Here is a 26715-nt window from a genome sequence, read left to right as displayed (position 1 = left end):
AAATGGCGGAGACAGCTCCGGGCCACCAAGACGCTGGGTTCGCCGTTCATTTCACAATCGTTTGACCATGCTTCTGCTTTCGTTGTCGTTTTTTTCTCTTGCTGTTGTCTTGTTTTGTAATGGCAAGCGCTGTAGGAAAGAGAGAAGGAATAGTTCTCTGGGACGGAATTCGGCGGGAAGACGAAAGAATGTGTTCGCTTCGCGTCTGGAGAACAAGTTGTTATGCTTACTAGATTTACCTAGTTTTTCATGAATGGAAACTACAACGCAATTTAAATGTAATTGAATTACCCAGTAGAAGTAGTTGTAATGTAACTTTATTACTTTTTGGGTGCAGTAATGAGTAATGTAATTTATTTACTTTTCTGCGATTTTGAGCAAAGTAATTAGTCAGTTCAGTCGTGTCCGACTCTTCGTGACCCTATGGACCATATCACGCCACGCTTTCCGGTCTCTCACTATTTTCCTAACATCACATAACTTCATCCGCAGCGGCTCGAGGATGCAATCTAACCGTCGCGTTCGCTGCCTACCCCTTCTCCGGCGGCCCTCAACCTTTCCCAACATCAAATCTTTCTCAAGCGGCTCCTCTCTTCTCATCAGATGACCGAAGTAGTTGAGCTTTAACTTTAGAATTTGACCCTCCAATCAGTAGTCAGGGTTTATGGTCGACAATATCGACTGATTTCATCTGCTGGCAGTCCAAGGAACTCTCAAGTCTCCGCCAGCCCCACAATTCAAACGCGTCAATTCTTCGGCAGTCAGCCTTCTTCACAGTCCAACTCTCGCATCCATACATCACAACTGGAAAAACCATAGAACGAGTTATACGGATCTTGGTTGGCAGTGTAATGTCTCTGCTCTTTACTACGCGGTCAAGGCTAGCCATGGCTCTCTTTCCCAGAAGCAGGCGTCTCCTAACTTCATGGCTGCAGTCTCCTTCCGGGGTAATGTTGGAGCCTAAGAAGAGAAAATCTGTCACAGCTTCCACTTCTTGTCCCTTGATGCTCCAGGACTTGATAGGGCAAGAAAGACACCATGATCTTTGTCTTTTTAATGTTCAGTTTAAGCCCAAATTTCTCACTGTCTTCTTGTACGCGCATCAGAAGTATCTTGGGTACCACTTCACTTTCTGCCATTAAAGTGGTATCATCCGCATATCTAAGGTTGTTGATACGTTTTCCAGCAATCTTCACTCCAGCTGAAGACTCGTCCAGACCGGCCTTCCTCATGATGCACTCAGTGTATAGGTTAAATAGGCAGGGCGACAGTATGCAGCCTTGTCTCACTCCTTTCTTAATCGGAAACCAATCAGTAAGACCATGCCCGGTTCTGACTGTGGCCTCTTGCCCTTCATACAGGTTTCTGAGGAGACAGATGAGGTGAATTGGAACTCCCATCTCTTGGAGAGCTTGCCACAATCTGCTCTGATCTACGCAGCAAACGCTTTCGAATAATCAATAAAGCAGAAGTAGATGGGTTTCTGGAACTCTCTTGCTTTTTCCATGATCCAGCGAAGGTTGGAAATCTGGTCTCTAGCTTCTCTACCCTTGCGAAACCGAGCTTGCACGTCCGGAAGCTCCAGATTCACATACTGCTGCAGCCTACCTTGGAGGATTTTCAACATCACCTTGCTATCATGCGAAATAAGCGCGATCGTGCGGATGTTGGAGCAATCTTTGGCACTGCCTTTCTTTGAAATAGGGATGTAAACTGAACTCCTTCAATCTTGTGGCCACTGCAGGGTTGTCCAAACTTGCTGACATAATGCATACGGAACGTTTACAGTGTCATGGTTGAGGTTTTGAAGCAACTCAGCTGGAATGCCATCAATTCCGCTGGCTTTGTTCTTAGCAAGGCTGGCTTAGGCCCATTCAACTTCACTCTTTAGGATGCCCGGCTCGCGATCAGTAACCACAACCATATTATATTGGGTTTGCACATCCGGGTCTTTCTTGCACAGTTCTTCGGTGTATTCCTGCCACCTCTTTATCTCTGAGGCTTCAGTGAGGTCCATACCTTGTTTGTCTTAATTATCACGCCCAGCTTAGCACACAAGCTTTCTTTGATATGTTTGATTGTCTTATACAGAGCTCTTGTGTTCCTCAATTGGCTGTTGTCCTCAACTGCATGGCACTGTGTGTTCAGGAAGGCATTCTTATCTCTCCTTGCTATTTTCTGAAAATCTGCATTGAGAACCTTGTATCTTTCTCTTTCCCCAATAACTTTTGCATCCTCCTTTCCTCAGCTATTTTCAAAGCCTCTTCAGATAACCAGTTTGCTTTCTTGCATTTCTTTTGCTTTGGAACTGCCTTAGTAGGCACTTTTTGCATTATATCAGGAACATCAGTCCACATCTCTTCAGGCTCTCTGTCTTCTAGATCTATTTCTTGAAATCGATTCCTCACTTCCACAGCATACTTTGATAGAATTCGATCCAGATCATACCTGAAAGGCCTTCTAGCTTTCTGCGTTTTCCGCAATCGAAGCTTACATTTGGTAACAAGAAGCTGATGATCGGTGCCACAATTGTTCCCAGGCCTTGTTTTTACTGCTTGTATAGCGCTTCTCCATCTCTGCCGGCAAAGAATATAATCAATCTGATTCCTGTGCAGACCGTTCGGTGAAGTCCATGTGTACAGGCGCCTCTTGTGCTGTTGAAAATGAGTATTTGCTAGGGTCATGTTGTTTTCTTGACAAAACTCTACTAGCCTCTGTCCAGCTTCATTTCGCACACCAAAACCGAACTTGCCTGTAATTCGGAACATTTCTTCACTCCCCGCCTTAGCATTTCAGTCTCCTATTAGAATAAGGACGTCTGAAGATGGAGTGCGGTCTAAAAGGCGTAGCAGGTCAGCACAAAATCTCTCAACGTCAGCTTCTTCAGCAGTAGTGGTTGGTGCATAGACTTGGATAACTGTGATGTTGAAAGGGTGACCTTGGATTATTCGGTCATTTTTGGGGTTGCACCCTAGCACTGCTTTGCCCATTCTTCTGTTTACTATGAGCGCAACACCATTCCTTCTCCTGGATTCGTTCCCACATTAAAAGACATAATAGTCGCCGGAATTAAATTCTCCCCTTCCGGTCCACTTGAGCTCGCTGATACCCAAGATATCAATGTTCAATCTGTCAATTTCTCGCTTGACAACAAGTTTACCTTGCGTCATAGATGTTACATTCCATGTGATATATCTCCTTGTAACATCGGACTTTCCGGTCTTTTCCCGACACATCCACGACTGAGCGTCTTTTTGACTTTAGCCCAGCCGCTTCATTCGTCCTGGAGCTACTAGGAATGGCCCTTTGTACACCCCCAGTAGCATGTGGGACGCTGTCTAACCTGGAGGGCTCATCTTCCGGCACCCTACCATTAATGCTATTGTGACTGGCCATAGGGTTTTCTTGGCAGGAAATACTGAAGTGGGTGCTATTACCTTCTCTAAGGAATCACATTTTGTCAGAACTCTCTGCCGTGACCTTTCTATCTTGGGTGGCCCTACACAGCAGAACTCACGACTTCATCGAGTTTGGCAAGCCCCTCCGCCACGACAAGGCAGTGATCCATGAAGGGGAAAGTAATTAGTAATGGAATTTCATTACTTTTAAGAAGTAGGTTTGCCCTGTATGCTTCGGAGAGACAGACAGGTGTCCCCCTGCCCGCGACGACGACGACGAAATCCGAGCCATACGGTTCCTTTGAAGTCGACCCTCCTCGGACCGTGTGCGCGACCAATACGCGAGAAGGCATGCTTCAAAGCGCTCGCGTGTCTTTCTTTTCCTCTCTTCCCTCTCTTCCAAATGCACAATAAACTAACAGCCTCTACCAAGCAACCGAGTTCAGAAGTTCCTCACTCACGGAGCTCCCACGCCCCGAACAGAAGAGAGGGGATGAATTCCAAGGAACGATTGATGATCAAAACAGGAAAATCAGGAAGGTAGGCCCGGAAATAAATATGCAGAATACTGCAGTAATCTTTAACAGCCTCGAAAAGGAACAGCAGTTTACAATAGGTATCGAAGCACTGGAAGCGGTAGGCAAATTCGTCTACTTCGGACAGGTAGTAACTGCTGATCCGTACCATGAAAGGAGAATAGCTATAAGAATAAGATTGGGATGGAGCGTATTTACAAGTATTAGCAGATTATATCTACCAGCTTACCGATATCGCTCAAGAGGTAAGCATATAACAGTTCCACGTACCTGTACTGACTTGTGGGGCTGAAACGTGGATGCTATCGAAAAGGGTTCTACTTAAGTTGAGGACAACGCAGAGGGCTATGGAACGCTAAATGGTAGATGTAACGTTAAGAGCTATGAAGCTTGCTGAATGGGTCAGAGAAATAACTCTAGTTAAAGACAATTTAGTGGAAATCATAAATACAAAGTGGGAATGGGCAAGACATGCAGTGAAAAGAGAGGATAACCAATGGTAGATTAGCGTAACGAATTGAACTGCGAGGGAAGAAAAGCGTAGCAGGGGCCGGCAGAAAGTTAGGTGTGCGAATGAGGTTAAGAATTTCGCTGGGGTCAAGTGGATGCAGCCAGAACAGGACGGGCTTAATTGAAGGAATATGGGAGAGGCCTAAGCCCTACGATGGGTATAATCTCCCAGGTAGCACAGAATGTGGGACCCCAGTAAGTCCGATGTAGGCAAGTGGGCTGGGGCAACCGTCATAAAACCTGCATATCGGTCCCCGATGGGGCAAAAGTGGGAAAGCCCCATTTGGGCTTGCCCCTGTTCCTCCTGCATGGGTCCTATATCGGCGTTTCTCGGGCTAATGCAGAGCACATTCCTGCATCCAGACCACAAGAGCTCCTTGTCGGATACTTGAGGGCAATCCAGCCTAAATGTGGGCTCTTTATGGGAAAGCCCTCATAGATCCGAAATGAGGCCGCCTCCATTAAATCTTTGTGGCACCAACATCGGCTTTAGTGGGGGAAAAAAACGGAAATACCCACATGCTGCCCCAATCGGCCCTTTGTAGGTTACATGAGGGCGGGTGAAATATGAATTAGGGCCCAATTTGGGCAATTCCTCGTGAAGCCCAAATGAGGAAGACTTAGCTAAACCGCCTTAGGTCCCACATGGGCTGTAATGGGGCTGGAAGGCGGTACCAAAATGGCCCACATGGTACCAAAATCGGTCTCTTGTGGGGACTTTGAATTCACATGCAACAGCAGGTGGGCTCTATGTTCAAAAATAACACCCAGCTCAATTGGGGCTGCCCACACAAAACTGCTTTATATCCCACATGGGCCGTAATGGAGCTGGAAGGCGGGATAGCCCGCATGATATCAAAATCGGTCCCTTGTGGGGAATTTGAAGGCACGTGCAATAGCAAGTGGGCTTTAGGTTCAAAAACAACACCCAGCCCAATTGGGGCTGCCCACACAAAACCGCTGTAGGTCCCACATCGGCCGTAATGGGGCTAGAATTCATGCGTGCAATTGTGTTCTCATTCTTTCCAACCTTTATTTGCATTAGATATTGCCATAAATTACTATTATAAATTATTTGTATAACAGCTGTTGCCATATTTAATCGGTTAGAAATATTACATGGCTTTAGTTCTCGCGCTCATGAAAATTGCGATAAAAATACTCAAACATACTGATTGCTAACTGTTGCTCCTTATGTGGTTGCTGTGGGCAGCCTGCAACTCTCGGCACAATATTACTGTTCAGAACACACATCTCCATAGCATGAGAAAATTTACATGAAATCATTTAGGCTACATTAATGTAATGAATTATTGTAAAATTCAATATTATGGCTCTTTAGAAAGTGGAGCATGTATAAAATAATTACTCAGTTGTGTGCATAAATATTGATTGGGAAAACTTGGACTAGGGTTTCCCATAAATTTCTTGCGTCGGACCGCTGTGGGAATAATGTGGGCAAGCCCAAGTGCGGCTTGGGCTATAGAACCCGCATCGGTCCTACGTCATTATCTGAGGGGCTAACCTAAATAAAAAAAAATCATCAAGAGCGGCTGCCGGAATCTGTCCAAAGTAGGACCATCGGGGGGAGCTGGCGGGATGTGCCCCTTTGGCAATGCGGGAAAAAAGTGGGCAGTCCCGCAAGGGCTGCCTGCATCGGCCCTTGTGGGGCCCATCGGGGCTTTTCCCACAGCCCCCTTCAGGCCTACGTCGGCCCCTCTTGCAGCACCACATTGAGCCTACCGGGGCTGCCCTGCATTGCCTACATCGGACCCACCGGGGCCCACCCTTCAAAGCTCCCTTTGTGCTACCTGGGCTGGCTGATGATGATGACGATGAACACGATATATCTGCTGAAATATTTGTACAGCAAAACTTGGAAGTGCATGAGCCATCCAGTTTCGATGAAAGGGCAGACTAAGCTTAAACAAGGTTACCTCCTAGCCTCACTATTGTACGATATGGATTTAAGTAAATCTCAAATTGCGCTCCCTTCTCGTTACTCAAAAGAAACCAGTGTAGTGACTCTCAAGCAGTCCCCCCGCTCCTCAGCGCTAATGACAGGCGGTGTCATCTCACGCGTAAGCCTACATCACGCATTTTAAGCGATAGCTTATACAGCTAGTTCGATCGAAAAGGCGTCGCCGATGGCGTGGCCATAACCCGCAAATGCGAAAAACATGTCAGCAATAGTACAGAAGCGATTTAGTACAAAACATTGACGAAGCCGTTTTGTGTGAATACCGTTCAGGGTGCTGTCATACCATTTCGCTCTAAATTTAGCGTCCTTCTGCTAGTCAAATTGAAGGCTATTGTGAGAAAGCGATTCGAGCTGACCAGACATGTGCCTCCAATCACACGCTGTTAAATGCAGCTGTCCATCGAAGAATGAAACAGATACTGAGCCTTTACTTCCCCCAAACAAAACCATTTAATGACGTTTAACACTGTCAAACTCTGTGTCAGTCTCCGCCAGAAGAAACCTGTCCAACCATACCTAACAGGGCTTTCGCAAGTATTAATAGGGTTAAGTGAAGGCAAATCCCGGCTAGTATTACGCGATAGCGTACAGGACGTGCCCGGAAAACCTCCATGCTAGCACGTCTACTCTTGGGCACTGCCTACGTTTCTCCCAAGATATTTTACTTTAATACAAAGTCACGAATATTTTAACTAACGACTCCTTTACGAACGTTTCCCCGCCTTTGAAAAAATAACGCGTCAACAAACGTAACAGGCCACACGGCTTCTTAGGACTAATTCTTCTCCAGTGCAATGCCGCTCTGAAACTCGTCGCCTGCTTTATGCACAGATCATAAAACTTTCTTCGAAAGAGCAAGCACTCGTCTGTTACAGCGTTACATCACTTCTGCTCACTTCACATCAAGTTTTCTTTACTCTCTGTAGAATTCGGATATTACTACTTCCATTATCATGTCAATTGTCCTCTGTAGTTAGTCGTTCTTCTGTCTACGTTGCTTATAATTTTTGATCGAAGTTCGCTCATGTATACCAAGAAGCACCTCCCCCATATATTAGCCATTAGAGGAACAAAGTTAGGGGACACGTAGGTGCCGCCATTGAGGTTATGACGCAACAGCGATCTACGCACACGAGTGATGTTTATCCTTTTTTATTTTTCTAAATTTTTTATTTACTATACTGAGCATCAGCAAAAAATGACTTTTAATTTTGACGGGTTGAGGTATTTTAACGCATTTTTACTTTTTCAGTTATTTCAAATATTTATTGATAAGCTGTACAGTTTAAATTTTCTTAATTATCACCATCATACAAGAATTGCCTTTTCATTGTGAGCTTCTTGACAACTTTGCTCGAACCGCCTTTTTTTCGATTTCTAATTTGGTTCATTTTTTATTTCTTTATTTCGTCAATTAGTCAATTATTGCAATCCGTACAGTTTATTGTCATCACGCACCAATTTAATCATGAATCCTTAGAAGCTTTAGCACGGGTGCGATTTTTTTCACGCAGTCCCCGATTACTTCTGACACGCGGCGCCGACTGCTACAGGTACGGCTTTCAGACCGAACGAGCTTTATAAGCTATCGCGTAATAAATGAAGTGCCATAGGTACATCTATTATGCTGCAACCATATGTAACGTCCTGCCCTCCACGAGGAAAAACAAACACGTGCGACAGACAGGGCACTCTCCTTAAAATATTCCTCGAGAGCCTGAATTAAGACGGGTGGGCTTGTGCGTCTGACGATAGCGAGATCGCTCCGTCGTACACACTTTGCCAAAAGTAACTAGGCTGCTTCGAAGGCTGCGGGAGCAGGCGCCCTGCCATGTGGCGGCGTAGCGCTCGCTGGCGCTTGTCAGTGCTCGTCAGCTCTGAGGGTGCGTACAACAAGCGAAACTTGCATTGACCCCATGGGGACCGACTGAGAGAGGCACGAGTTTCTTTTCAGCGCGTCGCCCTCTGAGATAGGTTCTAAATACTAGTGCTAATAAAAAACTAACAAAACAGCATGACGTCACAGTGACGTGTGTTTGGCACGGATTTCAAATCTTTTTTTCTCGTTGACATGAAAGACAAGGCTAATGACGACGAAGACGGAACGATGCTTGGCCAAGTCGGCCAAAAAATTAACCCCGTAACGGTTGTGAAATTTAGTTTGACAGAAAATTTCACAACCAATTTAAAGCAACTCTTGGTGTTGCACAGGTTCTATTCTTAGCCGACTTGTCCAAGCATCGTTGAGTCTCCGCCGTCGTTTGCCTTGTCTTTCTGTGCGAGTGATATAAAATCTTGCAGCTTTACACCACTAGTTAATCCACATTTATTCTTCAGGCATGCATTGGCCTGATGAGTGACAAATGCACCGTAGTGCTTGCTCACCACAAAAAACCCAAATGCAGGATGGAGTATCGGAGAAGCAGTAGCAGTTTAATGTCAGCTCTTGGACGTGATCAAGCAGCAACATGGTGCAGTAAATGGAACAGAAAGTCTTTAAAAAAGATGGAATATGCAGCTCCAACAATAGCATAAAGTAATATGTCACATCAGCAGTACGGCCAAGCTTGTAGAGGAAAAAGACACATAACAAAGCGTGTACTGTTAAGAAATCTTTTTTTTTTTCGACTGTATAGTTATTTACAAGATATATTGTGCACAGCTATGTGCCCACAGAATCAGGGGATACAAGTGAAGGAGAGCACGCATGGAAACGAATGAGCGGGAGTCTCCGCAACAATTAATGACCGCATTCTGTATAAATACACTATTAGATGAAAATGTATTGCATTCGGTGGAATGATCTATTTACAAATAGCAGTCAGCTTGCACACATCATGCGAAGGCAGTAAGAGTCCGGTCAACCCAAGTATTACGCAACGAAAATATATGCATGCCACAAAACAGCCCTTCACTAACAACCGCAATAAAACTTTGGACATCTGAATAGACTCAAGAACTTAGCCTTTGTACCTGTGTACTGCCTTCGCATGAGCAGCCCCGTAACAAAATTCGGCCTTTCTTTGCCTCGCAAACCAATGAAGCCTAGCTCGTGTAAAGAAAGAAAACATTTCATCTTACACAGCACTGCTGCCCACTGCCAAGAATGTTGTACTTTTTAATCAAGGATGGAGCAAAGAAACGGCTTGACCGATATTGTCTCGAGACACTTTTCTCAATAAAGGCCCCAAAAAAGGAATTCACATGCACCAAAAATAACCAACAAAATTTTCCAGTGGCGTTCCAATGCCTCTAGCCATGAACACTAGTGCCTTATCGTAAACATTCTAAACCTGCATGCTGCAGTATTCCACAAGGCCTTCAAACTTATCGAAAGGTGTGTTGCAGGACTTTTTCTGGATGTGCATCTCATCTAGCATTATAGTGCATGTACGCCAGGGTGTCAAAAAAGAAGCTGCTTGCTTCTTACTAGAGCAAATATATTGTAGAAAAAACCTATTTTCAAGGGAACACACCTTGAACCTGAGCTGCAGTGTCCCGAGTTATGTTCCTATGAAAAACTGTCTAAATTATTTAAAGCCTTTGCAGGGATGAAAGTGAAGTTCCAGGGCAAATCCATTGTTGTAGCTGCTGCAAAGGCAACCACAGCGTTTAACGCTGCTTAGCTTCAACCAGTGCAGCAATTGATGGCGATACATATGTGCTTACATCATTTACTATTTCGGCCAAGATCCTCTGACGACGTCGGTGTGCGGATTGCTGAAGTTTCTGGATGTGCTCTTGAAGAAGCTGGTACTTATTTCGAGGCTGGGGATGTTCCTGGTAGCAGAATGGTGACTAGTACAGGAAGCTGTAAGATGCAATAGAAACAATTGAAACAAATTCGTGCCACACTGCATAATAGCTGAGGGGAGATGAAAACCGAGCAGACACATTGACCGAGTCTTGCCGCTGCCAGTATATCTCATGTATAGTACGCATTTATCAAGCCGGTAATAATCACCTCTGTAAGCTCATGAATAAGCGCATTAATATGAAAGTGGACATTTTAAGAAAAACTAATGAACACTTCTATTAGTGTTCGATGTCGGTAATTCACTTAGAATTCGTGTGATGTATTTAAAAGTCTATTTGAGCACTATAATAAGAAGTGCTATAAACTCCCAAATGAGTATATGTATTCTATCACTGCATTATGAAAGGTAACAAAAACGAGAACTGAGGAACGCCAACGAGGAATTCAGAGCATGCTGTTGGGCACGCGGATGCGCGAGACGTCACCGCCGCATCGGCAGCGTCATTTATCAACACTTCTTTTGAACATATTCTTTTAATACAGCCACATAATTCATGTACATCTATGGTCCACGCGCCTACCCGTCAGTAACAACTCCTCGAGCGAATTCATGCCGTTAATGCTGGTTAATGCAGCGCAGTAACCAAAATGCGCAGCAAAGCTAACAGATGAAGGCCCTACAGAATGCCACACGCACCCAGAAAGGATTTTAAATGCTGGCTTGCTCACCTTCTAAGTTAAAATTCCAAAGCGACGCATTCAAACGCAGTTCAAGCAGTGCATGCCGCCACTTGCCGCGACGGGACGTCTCTCCGAAGCGCTGACGCAGCACCGTCCGAAAAGTTTTGCACAATACAAGCTTTACCGCAACCAACACAATAACATGCGCTTACGTCTAACATATTAGAAACTACGTCCATGTCGTGTGCCGCTTCCAAATGGCAAGACGACGACTTGACGATACATTTGCTTCCCCCGTGTGACGATATAACGAAGACACAGTGCTGAACCGCCATCTTCCCGCACATCGCGTTCTGGAAGGTTCCACCGCGTTTGCAAGGGCAAGAAAGACCGCTAAAAATAAGGTGCACTAAAATAACTGCACAATAACTTGGTCGCGTTCTTTAAAAGAATTAAGAAGGTAAATTGCATGAACAGAAGGTGAAATTATTTTATTTATGTTTTTTTATTCACTAGTTTCAATATTCACACCCCATTTGAAGATGTCCTGGACAATGAGTTTTTGTCCCAATTTGGTAACAAGTAGCGCGACTATGCATGGGTACAACAGCTGACAACTTCGCACTCTCACTCTGACTCTTTGGATGATAAAAACTAGGCGCGTGTGATGTGCGGTCTGCGTTTTCATGTGTGCGAAGGCCGGTTGTGTCTAGCGAGGGCGCTCAGTAAATTAACGGTGATATTGGCTTTTATGAAGCAGATATTGGCCTCTAGATCGAGCAGGGTCGCCACCTAGCGGCATAGCGGCGAACCCTACCCAGTGTGGATGCGTGTTCGCGTCGCGTGCCAGCCTGAAGTGATTTACGTGCGCGCGTGCGGCGTGTATAAAAATGCTTTTTGTTTGTTTCGCGGTTCTTGTTCGCTTTTGCTTACCTATATGCCTCTTGCAAAAGAAATATGAACAGGCTATTACCCCACGCTTAAAAAAAAATAAAATACTTGTCCATATCGGGTATGTCACGCTGGAAAAGACATATCATCAGTCGCGGTCTTCGGCGCTTGAGATTCTTTGACAAGCGGTGTCTCAAACGAAGCGCTGCTATCGCCAGGCGCCGTGTCAAAGCAAAACAGGTCGCTGCCTTCAATACAACTTAATGCAAACGCTCAAAAATTTCCGTTTCTGTTTGTAATACTGCAACTACTGAAACATGCGACCGCAGACTGCTGTATAGCAAAATCCAGTTTGAAAAAGCCACTCTGTGCCTTCTGTATCCACGATACAGTTATCTGAGTATTTTTTGGTTAAACTTCTGTCGCGGTGCCTCAGTGGTAGGGTGCTCGACTGCTGATTTCAAGAACGGGAGGTTTTCCCGACTGCTTCAAAAGGCGCTCCTCGGCTGTGGGATTTGACTGCACGGTAAACAATCCCGCGTGGTCAATGACACCGAGGCTCGCCCTTACATCATCCGTCGTATAGCCGATGTCGCACGTTAAACCCATATATATATATATGCATTTCATTTCTGCATTTATTTTTCCTGTTGAAGAATTTTGCGCATCCGTAACAGTGGTAATGGGAACATTTCGCTTTAGAGAAATGCTCGATCGTTCGAGGAGCAAATCTTCGCAGCACCTGTTACACTAAATATTACATGTAATACAAGCAGATCAATGTACACTGGTAGCCCGGTCATTAGAATAATCAGAACCCCTTTTCGTCTGTGCTGTCTTTCGAACAGACTGGCTGTTTCTGACAAGGGGAGTAAAATAGCTTCATACGGGCTTAACCATCGGTGTTTAGTTTGGGATTAAACACATATTTATAGTATATGATAGTCACTGATTCCTAGCTCGCACTTTAACGTTACTGAAAATTAATGGCTGATAGTCCTGAATTTTGTCAAGTGTGTAAAAGTTCTGTCAGATCGTAAAATTCATTGTCATTGAATAAAAATAGTTACACTACTACTTTACCGTTTATAAACATCACACACATCAGAAAGTCCTTATACTTACCTCGGTTTCAGGAAATCATTTAGAGTCGTTTGACAGTGCAACATTATATTATCTGCCATAAGATGCATCCGCCTTGTTCTGAGCTAGTTAAATTCTATCCACTTCCCGCTCTACACGTGAGCAGTGTCCTGTGCGGCGAGGTTTCCTGTACAGTGTCGGCGTAATCTAATTTTTTGGGGAATACTTGTGTCTGGTTGTCTAGCCAGAGTTGATGTCCACTCAGTCTACGGCAGCCCGCCGGGCAGTACGCTGTCAGAGTCGGGATTCTCGATAAAAAATTAAAAGCGCTTGTGTTCTGTAATTCGCTGCTGAAATGCGCCAGCACAATTGCGCTTATCTGCTTGTATGATGCGCCTGTAAATTAAAGAATGATAACGCACCTCTAAATTCCAATATGCTTTCTCCGAGGTGCCTCGCGCACTGCCATTTTGGGCGCCGTAGCTCCGGCACAAAGATATTTGGAAAAGCTCATGAACCCTTTCGAGCTCAGTTATCTCTCTTTCAGGTTTGCAAAGCGTTTATTGGCGCCTTGAGTAGGCTGTGCATAAATAAGTGCCATCGTGTATTCTAATAAATTCTGGCATTTGCCTGTCGTTAGGTTTTTGGTTTTAGTGAAAAACTATAATAAAACCTAGCTCACGCTTAGCCATTAGGTTCACATGATCATTTTCTCCACCGCGCAATACGTTATTTCAGGGCAACACTGTCTTGCAAACCTAGCACATTCGTCGAACCAGAGCGCACCGTGCCTACTATCACCTGATTTTCTGTTTTCCGTTGTTACCGAAAAGAGCAAATAGCGCCATCGCTCAGCACAGTTGGGCTTCGCACAAGTGAAAATGCAGCCAACATACACTCCTAGTTTTTATCGTCCAAAGAGGAAGAGTGAGGGTGCGAAGTTACGTCAGCTGTTGCGTCCTCGAAGCTGAGGAGCACCGGCCACCGGCCGCGAAGCAACGCCGCCAAACGGCCGCGCGCCTGCTCCTGCAGCCTTCAGAGCAGCCTGGTTACTTTTAGGGAAGACGGCACGTAATATTATTTCTTCATATATCATATCACTCCTCACTGACGATGCAACGAGCAGGAGAAGAAAGTTATTGCAAGCCCCGGACATCGCTCGCTTTGGTGAGAAACAACTTAGGGATAAGTCTCTTGTGGTTCCTGAAAATAGAACTGTGCTCTTAGGTGATTCAGGTTTCCTTGCTACTCAGTTCGCGATGTTGGTTGTTTGTGCCAGTTAATGGAACCTTCATTCTTTACTAAATTACAGGACCGCATTTCACTTAGGAGTTCAATGGCGAAAGCTTGTACCCCTCGTTCTTTTCAACATCTTCTGTCTACCTCTTCTCGTCTACATTTATCCTAAGTGTTTATGTACGTGTTATAATTTAATTTCCTTCTTTCTTTTTATTGGCTTCATAGTCAAGGTTCGAGAATGAAGGCCTAACTAACCAAACGAGGAAATTATGTTGCCGTCAGAACCTATTGCGGCATTTACGGACACATATTGCAGAATCTCGCGAGCCCACCTCGTGAACGCGAGATTTTCGCCATGAGCCTGAAAATATTTCGCTTTAATGCCAATGTGTTTTCAGAAGTTTACTCCTTGTTTATTGGAATTACTGTTTCAGACGTTTGATTACATCGAAAAACACATGTATCTACTCCAGCCCGGATACATGCCCTGGCTGTCACTCGACGGCGATAATAAAACAGTTCTGTAGTACGCTATAACTGGTTATACTCTGTAGCGAGAGCCGAGTGCCCTTCTTCGTTTCAGTTTGGCACCATTTTCCACGAGTAAATGCAGGCTAACAATGTGAAATGGGAACCTTGTTATACTACCTCTTAACTACTAATTACTGCCTCTTTAACGTGAATTGAATTGAAGTTTATTTGCACCAAGTACAGTGTACCTGATACAGGAGGCGTGAAGAAAAAGCTGCCACAAGGACAGCTTGACAAAGCCTCATGCCACCAGCTTGGAATTTTAGGAGCACAGTTATCGACTTGGCGTCTGTACAACATATACTTTGGTTACAACTAAAACAGGTTATACATACATGTAAAAAAGAGATAAAAACAATTGCAGAACATTGACACTATAAGGAAGCAGATTTCATGACAATAATAGCACAAAAGTAAAGAAATGTAGCATCATGATGCCACACAGCATTGTAAATGTTATACAAATGACTTAAAACAACGAGTTCACACGTATTGTAGAAACGTTCAGGCCGAGCAACGGCGCTTAATTAAACAATGGTATGGAATCGGATTCGAAAATGCTACGCAAAGCTTTGAAGGAAAGTTTCTTAAAGTCTATATTGCGACGCTGAAAACAGTTTAATATTCTAGGTAGTATGTTTTCCAGCATTTGTTGCCCATATGTAACCCTGTATGTTTTCACTTTCCAGGACTCCGTATATCGTGTTGTGTAAAGTGAAGTAGTTCTTTCTAATTTTCCCAATTCTTTCAAAACATAGAACCATTATATACTCCCTGCTTATATACTTTACACAGTCGGTAATTGAATAGTTCATTAATCCGTAACATATTATACTTCGAGAATAAGTGATGTGTATGGAAATAGCATGGAACATTTTCAATAATTCGTAAGAACCTTTTTTGTGGGACATGTGATTTTTCTGTATTCTGCTGAGTTGTAGATGCCCATACTAAAATACAGTAGTTAAGCCTGGAAGAAAAAAGGGTGTTGTATATAAGTATCATAACAGTTCGAGGCTGTATTTGGTGCTTTCGGTAAACTACACCGATTATCTGAGATAATTTGGCCGCTATAGTAGCTATATTTACACCTTTGCGCAAAAGTGGAGAGACCACGCGTTTTGACAAACCTGTACACCAGCATTTTATGAAGGTGTAGCGGTGATGTCAAGGTTATGCATGGGGTAGCCTAACTAATATGCTTGCCATCTTGTCCAAGCATATTTGTCAGGTGCATCTTTTTATACCGAAAAATAATGATTCTAGGGGGTAGCGTGTCTCTCCACTTTTGCGCAGGGGTGTACATCCAAAGGCAAGGTATCTTGGAAGGTAACACCTAGTGTCTTCAAGCTCAATACAACATCAATAGAAGTGGAATTAAAAATATTGGTTGTTCCAGAGTAGTATTTCTGCTTTTGCTTCATAAATATCATTGCTTTTGTTTTACTTGTGTTAATTTTTAAACCATTTTCTTGTGCCCCAGAAATTCAGTCTCTGCAGCATACTGTTTGCGTCGTTCGTTAATTCCTCAATCGTATCCCCCCCCCCCCCCCAAAAAAAATGCTGGTGTCATCATTATAGATAATAAATGTGGCAGCGGGAGCAATAATTATGATGTCGTTAATATATGTCGTTAATATACATATTAAAAAGAAAGTGTCCGAGAATGCTTTCCAGTGATACCCCCCAAGAAGCCCTCAAGAGATCAGAAAATGAATCACCGATATTTACTATTAGCGTTATGTGCCGCAAGTAGCTAGGACCCAACCAGACATGCAGCTTTTCCTCGGAAACCGTAATGTTAAAATTTTGTTCCAAGAATAACATCATTTTGTAGTCAAATGCTTTTGTAAAATCGACAAATATTCCCAAAACCAGTTTCCCACCTTCCTGTGCGTTGAGAATTAATTCGCTTTTTGCTAACAGTGCAAGTTCAGTAGCAAGCCCTTTCCGAAAGCCGAATCGGGCCTTGGACAAAATATTATGTTTACGTTCGAAGTCTACAAATTATAATAAAATTACCTTTTCTAAGACGTTTGAAAATATTGGCAGTATGAAAACTGATCTATAATTACCCATGTCGTTTTTGTCTCCTTTTTTATGGAGGACTCTGATTCGTGCTACCTGCTTTTTAGAAGGAAAAAAGCCCTGGACAAGGCGTAGGTTAAAAATGTAAACTATGCAAGGTGCAATAAGGTCTGATACATTTGGAGGTCGTCAATATATTTTGCATTACTGGTCTTAATATTTCCAATTACAGACTTTATTTAATTTTCATTTGTAGGTTTAACAAACATGAAACTTTCATTGCGCTGAATAGTGTCGACGTTAGCACCCGGAGCTACCTCAACCGTCATGGTGCTAAAATGTGAATTAAAGGCATCTGCTAGTTCCTTGCCCGATATTTCCCTCTTATTTCATTTACAACTTCTCAATATTATCGGTAAAGCTGTGATTCAACACAGATTTCAACCTTTTCCATAGTATATGAGAAAAACCGATCAACCAGCTGAACACGTTTGCAAGGTAGTCATATGTCTTGCTCTCTTTAAGTCTTTATCAAGTCGATTCCGATACACTTTGAATTCCCAAAAGATATCAGTGTCTTTGCCAGTGATAAACTTGTGATATAATTTATTCTTCTCTTTTCTTTTCGCTAACGCCTTGCTGACCCATGGATGCGAGTTTTCCTGTTGTGCTTAACTTTTTGATAACGGAAACTAGCTGTATAGAACGGCTTGAGTATTGCCATAAACGCATGGTACGCGTCATCAGCAAACTTCTTGTCGAACAGTATTCCATGGGGCCTGCGCAACTTTTTCGCGAAAAAGAGACAGACTGTGTTCTGTAAATGTTTGCACGGAATAGGTTGTCTGATATAATTTGGGGCGTATGTATCCCTTGGAACATATGAAAATTGGAAAGTGATCACTGAGGTCACTAGCTAGAGCGCCTGCTTTAAGGTTTTCTGCACTGATATTAGTAATAAAGACGTCAATTAATGTTGGTGACCTGCCCGTCACTCTAGCTGGCAAGGTAATCACATTTTGTAAACAGTGCACCTTAAGAAGAACTTCAAGCTTCAGTTTTGCAAAATCACTTTTTAGCATATCAATGTTCAGATCACCATCACAAATAAAATTGACACGCTCGTGAATAACTAACTCAAAAAGTGTTTCTAATTATGTTAAAAATGAATCTACGAAACAACTTGGAGGGCGGTAGCAAACTGCAATGATTGTATTTTGCAAAAGAATTGGCAGAAGCTCACAATCATTTGATATAAAGGCAAAATCTGGCAACAGTTCACAATCAAATTCATTCTTGACCAATATACATACACCACCACCACGATGAACTCGATTCAGATAGCATGTTTTGTATCCTGGGAGTCAGAATACATCACTTTCATCTGTTGACCATGTTTCTGTGAGCAGTATATAGTGTCGAATGGCATGCCTAGTTGGTCAAAAAGTAAGCCAATGTCAGATTACTTATTTCTACTAGATTTTACATTCACGTGGAATGACCTAAATGATTGTCAAAAATGCCGACCTATGTGCTCTTTGAAATCATATGCTAGAACGTATATGTCACGATTTGCACTACCCATAGCTTAGATAATCTCCGGAAAATTTTGACAAGGAAAGAAAAAATTGCTCTATGTTTTCCAGATCGCTTTAGTCATGGATGCGAAGTGCGGTCTCACCATGTGCTTTCCTGACGTACAACTGTCCATCCCTTTTCCACGCGAACTCATAGCCCTTGTCCTTTGCTTTGGTTCGCGCTTGCCAAAGAAGCAATCTGTTCATGGCGGCAATTGGTTGTCAAAGAAACGAATGTTTGCAGTTTGTTTCTTGTCATTCAGGCGAGAACGAGCTTTCATCCACTTTCTTTTCAATGCGCATGAAGAAAACCGTGCAATCACTACCGGTGTCTTTTTTGGATTTTGAGGGCAGTCGATGTAGGCCCTCAATGTTAGAGGGGGTAAGTTATGCAAGCCCTAACACATTAGCCGGGGCGTTGACTCTCTCAAGCAGGTTTTCTTGCTGTTGTGGTTTTAGGCTGTGAATCTCGAGATTTTGGCGGCGGCTATACAACTCTATATCGTTTATCTGCTTTTTCACTTCTTTCAAGGTTGGCAAATTGCCGGACTCAATGTCCTCTACTTTCTTTTTCAGGGCAGAAACATCTGAGCTATTCTTCCTAATCTCGGAAAGCACACTAACATATTGTTCCATTGACGCTTCAATATCAAGTATTTTTTCAATCAGCTTTGAGAGCGCATCGACCTTGGACACAAGTGGCAGCAGTTGGGTAATCCTTCCATTCAATTCCTTCTTGTGTTCAAGAACGCTGCACTCATCCTGTTGCCAGGACACGACGCCACTTTTTGTAAGCGCTGATTCACATGTTGAACAACTCCAGGCAGCCCTAAATGATTCGCCTTTGCTACGAAAGCTGGAAGCTGATACTCCAGAGCACTTCCCAAGACGATAGTCGCATTTGCAAGATTTGCATGTCATAAACATGCCATCAGCTGATACTTCGTCATGACACACTAAATATTCACTCATAATGTAAGACCACAGGACAGTATTGAACGGCATTGAACGCATCTGCAGCAGCAGCACAAGTGGAAAAGTAAGTAACTGATTTAACGAAGAACATAAAACTACCACCAACCTGGAAAATTGAAAGAAACCAGGTGGGAGACCAGCTGCACGTCTGCCGCTGCCGCTACCGTGCGCCAAAATGCCAGAGATGCAGTATGGTGCCGACTCTTTTCAATGTGGTGTGATTCCATTGACGCAGTCGCAGATGTCACTTCGTAATCCGAGAATAGGAAGTTGCAGTAATGTTGTTTCCGACGGCGCCGAAACCTACATCATGATACCACGGTAAATATATAGCAGCCTGTAAAATCGAAAGAAACCAGATTCGAGACCAGTTGCACGTCTGTCGCTGCTGCTATCGTACGCCAAAATGCCGGTACCCCTGGTACCTCAACTTTATCAAGCCTTCCATTACTAGAAGTTCCCATAACCTGAGCAATGAGCATTACCTATTTCTTCTCCCGCTCACAGACTTTCAAACACAGCTACATTCCTCTGACCATTTAACTCTGGATTTCGCTGCCTGAAAACGTGCGCTCGCGATCCATGGCAGTTTTTGACGTCCATTGCTCCTTAGTGTCATTTCGACTTTTTTTTTTTATATGCTTGTAGTTTACTGATAAATTTTTACCTCCCTTCCCACTGTTGCAATAGCCTCATCGAGGCTGCATTATGTATGAATAAACGATTTATATATAAAAGCTGCTTGTGCGAGTCTTCTTCATTGCATTCCTTACATCACATTTCTGATAAAGATTTCTTTCCAGGATAGCACAAAGCTTTTTTCTGGCGCACCTCGACGCAGAAGCTTCAACTCCACCCGTTCATGGTAACTTGTGGTTGGCATTATTATTGCACAACTGGGTTGTTTCTTACGGGCCCGACGTAAAAGGCACTCTTGACTTGACGAACATCATCGGGCCAACTTCAGTGATTTGTTGATTCAGTCCGAAAGCTTCTTCGCCATCAAATATTGCAAAAAGGCATTCTGTGACGGGTTTTCTTTGGTATTGGGTTGAGGCGCGTCCCCAATAATGTAGCACCTTACACTGATAGGGCGTGATAGGGGAATAATGCAGCAAAAAAAAAGAAAGTTTCCGCCGTTGCTATCGCAATTCAACTAGGGTTAACCAGAGTTAAACCACAACTAATGTTTTCTATTGCAGACTTCGTGGTTATATCTGTGCGCATATCGTTGATTGCTCGCATATTAAGGTCGTCGTTTTCAGTTTTTTTTTTATTTATTTACAAAATACTGCGGACACTGAGTCCAAGCAGGGTGGGTGAACAAGTCAATCAAGGTACAAAAGAAAACGCAACACTTCAAAAAAAAAAAAAAGAGGACAACACAGTATAGCAGCAATTGGTTAAAACTCAAGGGACAGTGGATTAACTAGCTGATTCCAATCTGTTATTGTGCGTGGAAGGAACGAAAATTTGTAAGTGTCTGTTCTAGCGAATATAGGGGTTAGGGGTCTGGGATGGTGTTGACGAGTTTGTCTGGTTGTCGCCGGCGTTAAGTATGATGACGGATCCAAACCGAGTTTGTTATGTAATAACTCATAAATAAACTTTAATCTAAGCTTTCTTCTTCGATGTTCAAGTAGTTCAATTTTATTTGTCTCCATTAAAGTGGTTGGGGAGTCAGACCTTGCATATTTATTAAAAATAAACCTGACAGCTCTTCTCTGTATTCTTTCCAGATTTTTTACGTTAGATTTAGTATACGGGTCCCATACTATGCATGCATATTCGAGTTTAGGTCTAATTAATGAAGAATAACAAAGTAGCTTAATGTTAGAAGGAGCATTTTTTAGTTTGTGTCTTAAGCAGCACAATTTTCTAAATGCAGCAGAGCAGATATTGTTTATGTGCAAGTTCCACGATAGATTGCTGCTTATGGTTACTCCTAGGTATTTGTAGTTGGATACTTGTTGAAGAGGGAGAGAGCCTAATTTATATGTGTAGCTATGACGTATGGTTTTTCGAGTTATCGGCATATAAACACTTTTATCAGCATTCACAATCATGTCCCATCGGTCGCACCATTCGGAAACGTTGTTCAAGGCACTGTCCAGGTCACATTGATCTTCCCTATTTGTAACTTCTCTGTATAGAATACAATCGTCAGCAAACAATCGAATTTGCACTGGTGGGTTAACAACTTCAACAATATCATTGACATACAAAAGGAAAAGCAGAGGGCCCAGAACGCTTCCTTGGGGAACACCGGATGAAACTGGGAGAGAGCCCGAACGTTGTCCCCCCACTTCAACAAACTGTTTGCGGTCTTTTAAGTATGCATTAATCCATGTTACTAAAATATCAGGAATGCCAATTTCTTTCAGTTTAAAAATTAGTTTATCATGAGGAACTTTGTCAAATGCCTTGCTAAAATCCAAAAATATTGGATCGATTTGGCCTTTATTATCTATAGAGGAAGCAAATGAATTAATTACTGTAATTAGCTGTGTTACCGTCGAGAGCCCTTTTCTGAACCCGTGCTGGAAGCTAGATAGCACGCGATTTTTTTCTAAAAATTCGTTCATACAATGTGCAACTATATGTTCTAATAGTTTACAGCATGGGGACGTCAATGATATTGGACGGTAGTTCTGCAAGAGAAGACGGTCTCCTTTTTTAAAAACGGGAACAATTCGGGCTGTCTTCCAGTCATCGGGTATTTTACCCAATGACATTGAAGCGCGAAAAATTATTACGAGGAATTGAGCCAGAGTTTCGGCATAGCGTCGCAGAAATGCGTTTGGAATGTTGTCAGGGCCACATGACGTTTTGGTTTTCAAGTTCAGCAACATTGAAAGGACACCAGGATAAGTAATAAAATTCACTTCGGCGGGGTAATACACTCGGCTATTGTCGGTACCTGTGCTCGGGGCAGAAAATACGCTTTGAAAATAACTATTAAAATGTTCAGTAATAGCTTTTGGATCACATACCGTAGTGTTGTCCACCAATATTTGTGTGACTGCTTTCTTTTTTTCACTAATGTAATTCCAAAACTTACTTGGCTCGGTTTTTATAAAGTTTTGAAGGGATGTGTTGAAGAAATAATCTTTTCAATCACGTAAGGCACGTGCTAGATTGTCCAGTAATTCCTTTAGCACATCAGGATCTGCGCGTTTTTTCTTGTACCGTTTTACCCTTCGCCTCATTTGAACTATACTGCGTGTCATACATGGCGTTTCCTTTCTTTCTTTTTTGTGCCTGTTAGGTACAAAAGTATTGATACAATGCGAACAGATTTTTTTGAAACTGTCCCAGAGTGCGCAGACATCGGCGTCATCGAAATCAACAAGGGAAGTTTCGAGATGTTCAATGATAGACGCGTCATTGGCACGCGAATAATCTTTAAAGTAACGTGAAGATAAGTGTTTCTTTTTTGTTTGCCGTACTAGGGGAAAGGAAGCACTAACCAACTGGTGGTCAGACAGGCCTTGTTCCACAGAAACCGTAAAATTCACGATGTCGCGAGGGACGAACAGCAAATCTAACAATGAATTCGTGGGACCGACAATACGGGTTGGTTCATGAACTATTTGCGTCAGGTTGTGGGTAAGCATTATTTTAAACAATATGCTGGCTTGCTTTGTGCAAGCACCGATACACTCAAGGAGTTCCCAATCCACACCTGGCAAGTTGAAGTCACCCATCAATAAAATTTTACTGTTTTGGTACTGTAAGAGATGATTTTCTAGTTTAGTTAGGTAGTCAGTTCCAGAACTAGGGGGTCTATAAACAGCATATAAAACAAAGTTTTGTCCCCAACAGGAGAGTTTCACACACAGGCATTCAATATCATGTACGTCATCTTGCAAAACAGCTTCAATTTGTTTCTTAATTAGGACAGCCACTCCACCACCCCTAGATTCCCTGTCTTTTCGAAATACAGTATAAGAGGGAGGGAAAACGTCCTCATCATTCACATCACTGTGAAGCCATGTCTCAGTAATTACTGCAACGTGCGGATCATGGTGTAATAGCTCTAATTCGAACATGTCTGTCTTATTAACTAAACTACGCGCGTTGATGTTTATTATGCGCAAACGTTTGTTCTGATCTTGCACTTCTCGTCATGCTTTGTCCTGCTGATCTACTCTCTTATCCTGGTACACTATCTTAACGCGTTTATTTTGTGATTTATCCCAGAAAAACATATCTTTATCCACTTTTAGCTTGTCGTGAATAAGGGTGACCTTTTTTTTTTGATCCCTCTCTTCTTTCGCGCTATCCCAAAGTAGTTTTCGTGTCAGTAGCGTAGACTGGGAATAATCATTCTGAATTGATATTCCTGAGCCTTTTAGCTTTGTAACATTTTCCATTATTGTCTTTTTTTCTGAAAAATTCTGTAAATAGAGAATAACAGGACGTTTGTCGTTCCGACGCCCCAACCTATGAATGCGCCCGATAGATTGGCAACTGACTTGAAGCTTGTCCTCGAAAACTTCTTTGATTATTTTATCTTTCAGTGTAGCTTCTGTTTCGTTAGGTTCCTCAGTAATACCGTGAATTATGAGGTTGGACCGTCGGCTTCGATCTTCGAGATCGATCAGTTTTTTTGCTTGAAAACCCATTACATTCTCTATTGATTTCAAAGTTGTGTGTATTTCCTGCGGCTGCTCGGTGAAGGATGACGTTTCGTTCAGCTTTTTCTCCATTTTTTGTATTAGGCTGTGCAGATCACTTACCATATTTACAGTCTTAACTAGCTCTGCTTTCATTTCACTAATTTCGTCTTGAAGAGACAACTGGCCATCTAAAATTTGTTCAATAACTTCCTTTTGGGTCGGGCCAGGATTCGTTTCGATGTCGCCACAAAGGATCAACTTGCAAGCAATAAAACATTCATATGCCAAGGCAAGACAACGGCGGGGGCACGGCAAGACCACGATACCTCGGCAATCGCTACGAATGGTGCTCGAATAGCTACCAACCTGCAGAACGTAGAAGAGCGTCCTCGTAAGCAACATGTTGGGCCCAGGTCCGCCGTGCCCACTGAAGGTGAATTCTTGTGTCGCTGCTTTTATACTCGTGGGATCTGATGACGTCACGGTGCGATGGATGAATGCAGTCGCTGGTAGAACAGTGTCATCAAATGACGATACCGAGTCCGATGCGTTGTCGATGTGAGGTAGGTTTCCATCGCAGCCATAGATGACATCGGGCCACACGTGCCCAGTTCGTAACGCGGCGGAACCCAGGATAACCTGCAGAACGTAGAAGAGCGTCCTCGTAAGCAACATGTTGGGCCCAGGTCCGCCGTGCCCACTCCCAAAACAAAGTTAAAGCCCAAAACATTCCTGCCCTAAGAACAAGAACTTTAATTACATCTTAACGCTAACTATTTAACTGTTCAGTCCTATTGGCTGCTATCCGCTATCTGAGTACTTTACAGCAGGCTCGAGTTTTATTACATTACTTTTTTGCTCCTGCTATTAGCTTTTGAGCCCGTTCTATTCTGTCCGTGAAGTTAGAATGTTTCATGCTTTGATGCTTTCTAATGAGCCCTTTCGTCTCATGTGAAAGCTTAGAGGCAGCCAGTTTAGCAGTAATGCCCCCTATTTTTATACCCGACTTCATGATGATATTAGTGCAATTATTGTTCTTTTCACGCATACTATGGTCCTGGTCCTCGTTTAAAGCCCGATTCCTTTTCTGCACTGGGGAATTGAATTATATATTATATATATATATATATATATATATATATATATATATATATATATATATATATATATATATATATATATATATATATATATATATATATATATATATATACATATATATATATATATATATATATATATATATATATATCTTAACGCTATCTCGTTGATGACCTTTTTGTTACTACTATCCTCCAGTCACTTTCAACTGTTGGCCAATTGAAGGCTTCCCCATCATGTGGTCACTATACCGAATTGCCGATGGCTTCCGCGCCATATACTCTTCTTACGTGAACACGTCTACTTTTTCCTTAGTCACGCCAGTCGGGCCTTTTCAGCCAACATGCTGTTTTTGCGTTTGCGAAGGAAGTCTCACCACGTATTTAAGATTCCTATCCGACTGCTCAATTCTACTCAGAGCTGCTAACCAAGTGCTGCTCGTAACACCGGTTGTTTCGGCAGTTTCGTTTACCGCCAGTGCCAGAAAAATGAAAGCCGATGACACGGAGTGCTCCTCCTTCTCATACTGACTAAGAGAGGACGATGCTAATGAAATTGTTGACAAGACGAACTGTTTTGGTCTCTACTCTCCATAGACGTCGACAAACACCCGCTAAACGTAGCCATCGCTACGAAACTGCAATTGATGCTGGTGAAGATCGGTAGATATGCACTGCTACAAATGATAGATACCAGAATGCGGTTCTCGTGTACTAGTACTTCTAGTACTGGGGTATTATTTTGCTTCCCTTCATGCAGAGAAGGTCCCATGACATTTCACCTGAAATATATTTATAGCAACATGCATCACAGTTCGTCCATGTGACACAGCACAAAGGGATACTACAATTGTGACGGCCTCTTAAGAGTGGACGGCCCCTCCCGGTGGTTGGTTCGTGCTTCCGAGTTGAGGGGCGCTAAAGAAAGAGGTTTCAATCGCCATTCCGTACATCTGATACAAGGATTGCTTTCGCGATACGTACACGGCCGCATTCAGGTCTGGCGCAACGAATGCTATCGGGACAGCGAGAAAACACGGCTCTTTGCCAGTGTTCTTTTTCTGACAGCCTTTCGGTGAGCGTAGAACTTTTGCTCTTTTTTTCATCGGCAACACGAATAGGATGAGAAGACATACGGGCGTGCATTCAAGCCTCTCTCGCGCCTCTGGTCGTAAACGTTTCCTTTCATCGAATTCTCCGCCTTGGCGTTCGTAGTCCGGCCGCCAGCGATGCGGCACATCGTCCCCGAAGAAAACCTCTGCCGCGCAGGGCAGCTCACGATCGTGCCAAATCAAAAGCGAGAGTTCCTTTTTGTTGACCCTCGCTCGATAAATCCAGGAGCGAGATTTACTCTGCCTGGTTTCGGGTCCAGGTTGTGGCGTTGCCGCTGGCGGTCAGTAGCGTGCAATCTTTTTCTTTTTGCAGGTCATGCGCCGTCGATGCGGATGGCGATCCCGCGGTGCGGTGTCCATTGGTGCTACGACCGTAAATACATCAGCAGCGGCACCCAAGTGGCGGCGGGCCTATTCACGAGGGCCGTGTGTGGCCTTCCTGGGCCACGTGAAGCATTCCACATTAATTACGCGGCGCGACTTGACTGGAAGCCGAGCCAGCTATCACTGCTGCGGCTAGTCCGACTATGGCCACATGCACAGTGGCCGAAAGAAAATGATGCTCGAGAAAGGCATACCACGCCTGGGTAAGAAGACAGCCAACATGCATTCGCGAAGATAGCACTTTTTAGGGACAATAAAATGCAAAATGGAACCATTCTTGCAGATCTTCGGTTTATGCTTTTTGTGCTAG

General features: G+C 43.3%; 1 long non-coding RNA gene across 1 annotated transcript; it reads left to right on the top strand.

Moving 5' to 3' along the window:
- On the top strand, positions 1-26651 carry LOC146187123 (uncharacterized). Its single transcript, XR_014707908.1, has 3 exons — positions 1-37; positions 19991-20052; positions 26335-26651. It is a non-coding gene; the product is annotated as an uncharacterized LOC146187123 (long non-coding RNA).
- Positions 26652-26715: the final 64 nt, after the last annotated feature.

The sequence above is a fragment of the Amblyomma maculatum genome, chromosome 6, assembly GCF_055883805.1.
Source record: "Amblyomma maculatum isolate TAMU_Amacu chromosome 6, ASM5588380v1, whole genome shotgun sequence".
Classification (NCBI taxonomy): Eukaryota; Metazoa; Arthropoda; class Arachnida; order Ixodida; family Ixodidae; genus Amblyomma; species Amblyomma maculatum.
This window is presented reverse-complemented; position numbering and strand designations above follow the sequence as displayed.